Source organism: Monodon monoceros, unplaced genomic scaffold (assembly GCF_005190385.1).
Source record: "Monodon monoceros isolate NGI ecotype Baffin Bay Population unplaced genomic scaffold, NGI_Narwhal_1 Super_Scaffold_5, whole genome shotgun sequence".
Taxonomy (NCBI): Eukaryota; Metazoa; Chordata; class Mammalia; order Artiodactyla; family Monodontidae; genus Monodon; species Monodon monoceros.
The window spans coordinates 73,313,153-73,321,273 of record NW_021703782.1 but is presented as its reverse complement, the minus strand read 5'-3'; the positions used below and the strand labels follow the sequence as shown (position 1 = coordinate 73,321,273).

General features: G+C 43.0%; 1 pseudogene; it reads right to left on the bottom strand.

Annotated features, from left to right (window-relative positions):
• Nucleotides 1–572: 572 nt before the first annotated feature.
• LOC114884458 lies at nt 573–1,774 on the bottom strand (annotated as a pseudogene).
• Nucleotides 1,775–8,121: the final 6,347 nt, after the last annotated feature.

Below are 8,121 nucleotides of genomic sequence, written 5' to 3'. Positions count from 1 at the left end.
TCTCTCAAGACATTATAAAGGAGGCAAAATGATGGAAAGAAGGGATACCAGGGTGGGAACCCAGTTCTGCCTCAAACTAGCTGGGAGACCGGAGGCAAGTCCTGGAAGGCCTCAGTTTCCCTGTCTACAAGTGTTACATTGGACTGGATGGTCTGGAAGTCCTGTCACAGCCTGAGATTTTGTAGGACTGTTAAAATATCTGAATGTCTGAGGTCCTTAAAAAATAGGTATGCCCTTCGCCCCCCCCAATTTAGACTAGATTTGCTGAGTATGGTGTTCCCCTAGTCCCCAATAACACACTGCCTCCTGATCTGCCCTGGCTCCCCAGGGAGGAATGAAAGAAAGGGTTTGTGACATACAAAAGTATAAATGTAGTGACAACTGACCGTTAGTAGAAATGAGTCTTGCCTTTACACAGCTCTCTATAACAACTAGGAATGGCTATGCTTTTTCCTCTCCCCACCCCAAGCCTACTCTTTTAAGCATGCAGGGGTATTCCCCACCTCCTATTTCTCCTTATTCCATCAGGGGACCCTGACGAAGGAACAAAGGAGTCTTACACAGAGGAGGTCTCAAGTACGAAACGGCAGCCACGTGATGATGGCAGGTAGGTCTGACACTAAAAAGAGGTTGTGTCCAGCAGAACCCAATTCCATAGAAGTCCAAGCTCCAAGGCTAGGGGTCAGCAGGCGTGGAGGACAAGCTCCCTGCTGAGAATCGGTCTGCAGGACCCACCGGAGGATGCCGTGGCTGCGCAGCGCCGGAGCGCGTTGTCGTAGATGGTGTTCACACTGGTGCAGACGGGCTGCTGCTGCAGCTCCGTCACCCGACAAGCAACGAGCCCGCCAGCCACACGCAACAGCAGCGGCAGCGGCAGCCCCAGCACAGCCCAGGATCGAGTGTGGCTCCCGCGTGGTCTCCCGGGGCCGAGAGCCGGACTTAGATTTCGGGGCTTGATCTGTTTCCTTCTTAGGTTCCTTCTGCTCCTGGTTGGCTGCTTTGAGGGCGTCCTACTCCTTTCTCCGGCGCTCCTTCTCTTCCGCCTTCTCCCGCTTCCGCAGTTCCGCTCCGGAGCCTCCTTAGCTCGCTGCTTGGCCTCCCACGTCTTCTCGGCCTCGCGGTCTATTGCCAGCTGCCGCTGCCCCTCTCGCTCCTGATCGAGCTGCACCGCCTTCGTGTGCTCTAACACCCTGTTGGCGCACTGCTCACGCTGCTTCTCGTCCAAGCAAGACAGGATCCAGGGGGTTATCGTTCAGGCCCAGCCACTTCAGACTCCTGAGCTGAGCAAAGCTGACAGGCAGGGTGACCAGCCTGCTGTTGAGGAGGTCCAGGTGCCGGAGGTTGACCAGGAGGCCGAAACCCGCTGGCAGCTGCCGCAGTTTGTTCTTACTCATGTCCAGCTTCACCAGGTGTGCGAGGCCATGGAAATCCGACGGAAGGGTAGTCAGTTTATTGCAGGACGGATCCAGTATGGTGGCCTTTGGGGGGAGTGGGGGGCAGCCAACTCCTTGACCGGGACCTCATTCAGGTCGCTGAGGCTCAGGGCCAGCTTGTTGCTGTCCAGCTCGTCGCGGAGGTTCCCGCCCTTGGTGACGCCGGGTGAACGGGCCTTCGACGGGCAAGGGAAGGGGTGAGAAGCCGCTCGGTGGCTCGGCAGACTCGCACCCAATCGACAATGCCTGCATCCCCTGCCACCTATCTGCTCCCCGGTTGGCACTCTGAGCCCCACGCCCCGTTCCCACCGGTGCAGCCGCGACAACGACGAGGAAGTAACTCATCCCACCAAAGTCATTCAACTAAAATGTTCAGTCACCATGTGCACCTAGGTTTTTCTTTTTTTTTAACAGTTTTTAGAGATGTAATTCACACACCATACAAGTCACTCATTTACAGCCACTATGGAGAACAGTATGGAAGTTCCTTAAAAAACTAAAAATAGAACTACCGTATGACCCAGCAATCCCACTGCTGGGCATATACCCTGAGAAAACCATAATTCAAAAAGAGTCGTGTACCACAATGTTCATTGCAGCTCTATTTACAATAGCCAGGACATGGAAGCAACCTAAGTGTCCATCATCAGATGAATGGATAAAGATGATGTGGCACATGTATACAATGGAATATTACTCAGCCTTAAAAAGGAACGGAACTGGGTCACTTGTAGAGACATGGATGAACCTAGAGATTGTCATACAGAGTGAAGTAAGTCAGAAAGAGAAAAACAAATATCGTATATTAACGCATATATGTGGAATCTGAAAAAACTGGTATGGGTAATCTTATTTACAAAGCAGAAATAGAGGCATAGATGTAGAGAACAAATGTATGGATACCATGGGGGAAGGGGGTAATGGGATGAATTGGGAGATTGGGATTGACGTGTATACACTATTGATACTATGTATAAAATAGCTAACTAATGAGAACCTACTGTATAGCACAGGGAACTCTACTCAATACTCTGTAATGACTATATGGGAATAGAATCTAAAGAAAGAGTGGATATATGTATATGTATAGCTGATTCACTTTGCTGTACAGTACAAACTGATACAACATTGTAAAGCAACTATACTCCAATTTAAAAAAAAGTGTATGATTCTGTGGCTTTTGGTATATTTACAGTTGTGCAATCATCACCACAATCAGTTTTAGAATGTTTTTACCACCCCAGAAAGAAACCCTGTACCCCTTGGCTGCCAGCTCCCAATTCCTCCGTCCCTCCAGCTCTAGGCAACCATTAATCTGCTGTCTCCATGTATTTGTCTGTTCTGAACATTTCATATAATGGAAGCATACAGTATGTGGCATTTGTGACTATTTCCTTCAATCAGTGTAAGATTTTTAAGGTTCATTCATGTTGTAGCATGTATCAATACCTCATTTATTTTCATGGCAGAATAACATTTTATTGTACAGATATGTCCCATTCTGTCTATCCATTCATCAGTTAGTGGACATTGTTCTGTTTCCACCTTTTGGCTGCTATGAAGAATGCTACTATGAATGTACAAGATTTTGTGTAGACACATGGTTTCATTTCTCTTCGTTCTATACCCAGAAGTGAAAATGCTGGATTCTATGGTAACTCTATGGTTAAGCTTTTGAAAACTGCCAGACAATTTTCTAAAGTGGCTGAATCATTTTTCATTCCCACCAGCAGTGTAGGAGAGTTCCAATTTCTCCACTTCCTCACCTACACTTGTTATTATCTGACTTTTTGATGATAGCCATCCTAGTAGGTATGAAACAGTATCTCATTTTGGTTCCTATTTGCATTTCCCTGATGGCTAATCCTAGGCTTTCTTTGAAGTGCATCTTAAAATATTTGTTACAGTTATTCAATTCAGTGTTAAAATCCTTGCTCTTAAAGCAATTCAAAAATCAATGAGAAAAAGGAGTGAATGTAAGCTGATAAGAATGTGTGTGCATATACCTATGCACATGTGTGTACCTCTTGCATGCATACATTTATTTACATGTAAACATGTATGTCTCAGAACTATGAAAGTGTGGGCTCTCAAGTCAAGTTGCTTGAGGTCAAATCCAGGCACTGCTACATAGTACCTGAATGACCTGGAGTAAGTTGATTAATCGCTCTAAGTTCATTTTTTCTATCTATAAGTAGGGACAATAAAAACAGCATACATAATTTGCTTAGTATAGTGCTTCCAGATAGTTGATTTATAAATATTAGCTCAATATTTCTGTATTCATTGACTCTTTTACAATTAGGAGGCGTTTCATGTACTACGCAATTTTAAAAAATCAATGAGGTTTACATTTTATCTTTGCACATACTTGTTTCTAAATATTTCTAGTCCATATTTTGGTTTAGCCTTTAATAGATTCCCTGTCGTGGATCAGTGTTCCGCCTTACCTAATTTCTTACCCTCCCCTTCAAAATACAATTATAAATTCCCCATACAAAAAGAAAATAATAAGAAATATCTTTATTGCAAAATAGCACCATCAGTTCTCATAGTAAAATGCATCCCATGTTGATACAGTTCTAAGAGAGGTCCCAAGGCAACCAAAAGAGGAAGAGGAAGCCCTCAGGGCTGGTGAGAGCATGTGCCCTTGAAGGGCAATAGAACTCTCCTTCCTTTCTCCTCCAAAGCCTCATGATTTAGTCCTTATACTCCCCACTCGTCAAACCAGGGGAGCAGTGGAAATAAGCAGCACAAATGACCAAATCATGCCCCTTATTTCCATGTAGAAGCAGGTGCATTTTCCTCAGGATAAGTGGTGCGATGACACTGATCCACTCTGACAGGCCAGCTGATCTAAAATTACTCAGCACACAGCCCCTGGCTGGGGAAGCTTCTCCCAAGAGCTTATTCTGAAACTCTTCAATCCCCCAGGTGCTAATTAAAAGTTACTGGATAATATTTGCAAAGCTCAATGGCCCTAGTTACAGCAATTATCAGTTACTAGATGTTAGTGCCGGGGGTGCCACCTGATGATTGGCTTTTCTATTCGAGAGGATTGTCCCTCTTCCCCCACCCATGATTCTTTCCCTCCACTTCTTCAAGAATCCAAATGGGCTAAATGTTTCAAACGGCTTGAGAGGAGGAAAAAAATCATCATCCTACACTTAAAATAATTCTTTTTTCCTTGGACCACTAGGCACTGAGGGATCAGGGTTTTAAACACAAGGATCCCACTGTGGAAGTGAGGGGCTAAACTGGAGGTTCACCTCTGAGCCACCATCAAGGTGTACTCCTGGCTCATCCATCTGCCCTGGTGATTGCATCAGCAAGTAGACCAAAGGCCCTGACCAAGGCCCGCTAATCTTATCAGGTTATTGCAAATGACTGCTCTTGAAATGGGAGACAGTTTGTCTAAACAAAGGAGAACTGACCAATTTATGGAGTTGGCACTAAAGGAGCCGTAGGACAAGGACTCAGCCTGGTTACCATGCTCTGGCCCCCGCTTCTGCAGACCGCACGAGGAGACAAGTATTGCAATGACACACAGAGGCATTTCCTGGGTTTAACTGAGTTCAAATTGCGCTTGATGGCCTTCATTAAGCAGATGAACTGTGACAAAAAATAATATGGTCCAGGTACTCTCTAAATAAATGATCTTAAAATTAATAGTCAAACTTCTTTACTTTCTAATTCAGGAAAGACGTCAGATCCAAGACCAGTTTAACTCAACCCCATGATCTGGGGGCACCAGCGGCTTTTGCTCTTTGCTCATATACCAATGGCAACTTTTTACTAAGACACAGTGTTCTCAATTGTTTCTGTGTCTGTTTATTTGTTTCCAGAAGAACACTTTTCCAGAGTTCTCTTCCAAGAGAACTAATATTTGTGGAACATCTACTATTTGCCAGACATTAATGCTCGGCACGTTAAACAACCACATACAGCGTTCTTTGTCTTGGCCCAACTATAATGTCAGCTCTTCCCTTTCCCTTTTAAATAAATCTATTTTCAGAAGCAGAGGAAAAGATGATGGCCCAAATTTTTGATAGTCAGGGATATGTGTAAAAGACATATAAAACAGTGGAAGAAAGACCAAACTTTGTGAGAGAAAATCCAAGGTTATTATAAAACTCTTCCCCTTTCAATACCTCTGGCCTTCTCCAAGGCATTGAACATTCTGAGCCTAGAGGCACCTCACTGGGTCAAGATTAGACACTGCATGTGAAGGAGCTCAGAGAGAGGTGAGATGCTGCATAAAGTAGGAAGACTCTTACTCTAATCAGGAGGTCAATAGAAGTGAAATATTCAAGATCCTCACAAACACTGGCAGTGCTCATAGAGATCAAACCAAAAGGTTACTGAGTTAAAAAGGCACGGCTGTGTATATCCCGCAGCAAATGGCGACCATCAATAGTTAAAGCTGTTTCTGGTCCTGGTTGCATAAGGTTTTCTTCAGAACCAAGCAGGTTTAAAACTAACTTGCAGCAACAATTAATATTCTAGACCATTCTATTTCTTTCATTGTACAATATCATAAAGAAACAAACTTTGCATCCTTTTGAAGTTTTATAGGAAATACATTGGGGTAAGGAAGAGAATGTAAGTTTGTTGTACAGTATATATAAGCATTCTCCTCCCTAAGCCCCCAATAAATTTCCTATAAAGTTTTGAAAGGATGAAACATGTCTAGCAAATGTTTTTTAAAAGGCTTGGGGTCAAACATACTTGATTTTTCACTAGGTTAAAATAATTTTTGTATGTCCAATCTATTAAACCAAATAATGAAAAAGATGTACAAAGCAATTCATCTGCACTGTTTCCCTGGGCTAACTTGTTGGCAAAGCAATTTGCATGAACATTACTATCCTCAACCAGAAAACATTCAGTAAGTGTCAGATATTCACTGGGAACTTCTTGGTACTGACTGATCTACAAATCATTTCAAATACACGGATACCTGAAGGATGGGAGGAAGGGACTTTAGCCAGGAAAAAGGGTGAGGAGGAACCTTTCAGGAAAAGAAAGTAGCACATGCCCGTGGGAAGGAGAAACCGTGGCTGGAATAGAGTGAAGGGTGGGTGAGGTAGGCGGAGGTTAGATCACGCAGGACCTCAAGGTCCTAGGAGGAAACACAACTTATTCAGATGGTTTAATAATGAGATTTTAACAATAGGGATACTTTCAGATGTGTAGGCAGTATTTCAGGAGTCAGCACCCAGAGAAAGCATAACAGGAAGCTCTCACCATCCCTAGGACAAGAAGGAAGAAGAGAAGTATTGGAGTCTGGTGGGAGCTGGAGCTGTGGAGGTGAGGTTACCCACGCCTGCTGGCAGAGAAGAAAGGCAGAAACAGGGAAGCAGCAGGAAATACTTCCAAACCCTCCGTCTCTCCTCATGCTCTGCCAGTGCATCCCATCCGGTGTCTTTCTTGGGACATAGAGAAATTAGGGGAGGAAAAGATGGCAAACAGAGAATAACCAGCACACCAGACTTTTTATTTCATCCTAAGAAAAATGGGAAGCCTTTGAAAAAGTTTAATCTAGGGAGTGAAGTGGTGAAAACAGCATTCAAATGCACATTTTCTTCCATACTGATAATCGCTAGGCAAAAAGACAGAGGGGGGGAGGGGAGGGAAAGAGAGGGAGGGAGAAAGGAAGAAAGAAGTGTGAGATGTTGCAGGTTTGTTACAAGTTTAAAAACAAATAGGAAGAGACTATCAAAACTAAAGGCAAATTTGGATACTCCAGGAACAGCCACAAGTTGACACTATGAAAATCTGTGGGTGATTCGTAGGACTTACTTAGAGAATGGCAATGAACTCAGTGAAAGATCATGCTGAAGATGAGAGATTTCATTTATGTTCTCTTTTTCTGAGGAGTTAGTATTGCAAGTTTGCATCAAAGGATTTTGCTAGAGCTCAGATGTTTCCTGTTTTTGTGAACTTGCAATAAGAGTTACAAAAGCTATTCTTTGGGGGAGCTTTATTTTTCTTCGTTGGGTAGTGTTGAAAGCAAAAAAGATGAACTCTTTAAAACCACTTAGGTTCCATGGATATAGGTTGATTTCCTGCTATAGTTAATTTTTTATTAACTTATTTCCCTAAAACAATTGGGATCTAAAAGCATTTTGAGGAAAACTCTAGACCTTTTAGTAAAAAAGATAGAAAGAAGGAACGAAAGAAAGAAGGAAGGAAGGAAGGAAGGAAAGGAAAGAAGGAAGGAAGGAAGGAAGGAAGGAAGAAAGAAAGAAAGAAAGAAAGAAAGAAAGAATATATAGCATGCATATTCTATAAATGAAGGAACCATGAAGAATCCAGTAAGTTTTCTAAATCAGATATCTTGCTACGTGTCCTCTGTCATCTAGGGAGATTTTTAACATTGTAAATTCCCAAGGGCCCCTGAAAACCAACTGAAATGAAATCTCTGAGTAAGACCTGGGGTTTTGCATTTAAAAGAAAATGTCCTCTCTGTGATTCTGACATGCAGCTATCTTTGGCAATCACCATAGATATAATTTAAGGTCCAAACCATGTTTATTTTAAAATTCCAGATACTTAAAATGCTGGTGATGTTAGTCTAATGAGTTTCCAGGTCCTTCCACTTATATCATTCTATTACTCTTGTTACTCAGTTTCAAATTTAAATGCATGAAGATGGATTCAAACTTCTAAAATTCCTAGAATTGAC